Below are 1,935 nucleotides of genomic sequence, written 5' to 3' on the forward strand. Positions count from 1 at the left end.
CCCATCTTCAGTGTGCTGGCTGAGGGAAGGAGGTTCTCGTCCAAGATTTTACAGTACATGGCCCCGTCCATTTGCCCCTCAATGCAGTGAAGTCGTCCTGTACCTTTAGCAGAAAAACAGCCCCAAAGCATAATGTTTACAGCTCCGTGCTTGACTGTAGGGATGGTGTTCTTGGGGTCATAGTCAGCATTTCCCTCACTCCAAACACGGCTAGTCGAGTTAATGCCAAAGAGCTCAATTTTGGTCTCATCTGACCGCAGCACTTTCTCCAAAGCCTTCTCTGAATCATTTACATGTTCTTTGGCAAACTTTAAATGAGCCTGTATGTGCCTTCTTGAGCAGGGGGACCTTGCTGGCGCTGCAGGGTTTCAGTCCATTGCGGCGTAGTGTGTTACCAATGGTTTGCTTGGTGACTGTAGTCCCAACTGCCTTAAGATCATTAACAAGCTCCTCCCGTGTAGTCTGGGCTGATCCCTCGCCTTTCTCATGATCATCCTTACTCCATGAGGCGAGATCTTACACGGAGCTCCAGACCGAGGCTGATTGATGGTTATTTTGTATTTCTTCCATTTCCGAATAATCGCACCAACAGTTGTCTCCTTCTCACCAAGCTTCTTGCTGATGGTCTTGTAGCCCATTCAGGCCTTGTGCAGATCTACAATCTTGTCTCTGACATGCTTTGACAGCTCTTTGGTCTTGCTCATGGTGGTGGGAGAGGTTGGAATGGAAGATACAGATTGTGTGGACAGGTGTCTTATACACCTAACCAGCTGACATTAGGAGTAACTTCTTAAAGTGGCAGGACTAATCTGTGTTCCACATGGGCACATAACCAGTCTGTGGGAGAATTCTTGCTGGTTGGTAGGGGATCAAATACTTATTTCACTCACTAATATGCAAATCAATCACTAACCTTTATATAATGTGTTTTTCTGGATTTTTTTGGTCGGTATTCTGTCTCCATCCCTTAAAATAAATCTACCAAAACATTACAGACCCTTCATTTCTTTGTAAGTGGGCAAACTTACAAAATCAGCAGGGGATCAAATAAATATTTTCCCCACTGTATAGTAGTTGGCTATATGTTTTAAGTCCTCCCATATGTCATGAGCATTAGCTCATGAAACACAACAGGGATCTGCAGTGACCTTAAGAGGAACTGTGAGACGTAGCCAATGCATTTCCAAATGTATTTGATGCCCTATCCACTTTTCATTATAGACCAGTGCTTTAAGTAAAAAAAATTACCGGTTCTCTCTTGTGCACCGGCTGTCAGATGCAAATCATTATTACATTTGAAATATCAAATATGAAAAAAATACTTGGAGATATTGCTGTTACCACTTCGAGCACTGTGTTGCATTGTAACTAATACAACTACTATATAATGCACAACACTAGTTCCATGACGGCTTTGTTCACATAAATGATTTACTTTAGACAGTGTTACGCCATTCATATTAAACAACTAAAAACGCTTGTTATGACACTCATTCAGTGTTCTTTTTTTTTTTTGGTAACACAGCCAGCTTGTTTGTTTCACTCCAGTCCCACAGGTGGCGCTGCTGGGTGTGTCACATACGAATACAGCGCGGGAGAGTTTGGCTGAAGTAACTGGAAATGTTGCTTATAAATATAACTTCTTATTCAACACGTATAGACAGGCTGTGAGTTATCAAAGCTTTTAGATGAATATGAAGTGCTGAATGAAATGCACAGAAAGACAGCGGCACAGAAAAACACATAGTTAGTAAACGCGCGTTAAAAGTAATATTAATATTATTATCACACTATATGTCACGCTCGGAAATATTCATTACGGTTTTATACTACTAACGTTAGTTTTACCATGTAGTCATACTAGCTTTGTGCTGTTTTATTTTTAAAGACGGATGAAAGGAAGCTATAATGGGTGACAGGACTCTACCTGAATGG

The sequence above is a fragment of the Sinocyclocheilus anshuiensis genome, unplaced genomic scaffold, assembly GCF_001515605.1.
Source record: "Sinocyclocheilus anshuiensis isolate Anshui unplaced genomic scaffold, SAMN03320099.WGS_v1.1 scaffold657, whole genome shotgun sequence".
Lineage (NCBI taxonomy): Eukaryota > Metazoa > Chordata > Actinopteri > Cypriniformes > Cyprinidae > Sinocyclocheilus > Sinocyclocheilus anshuiensis.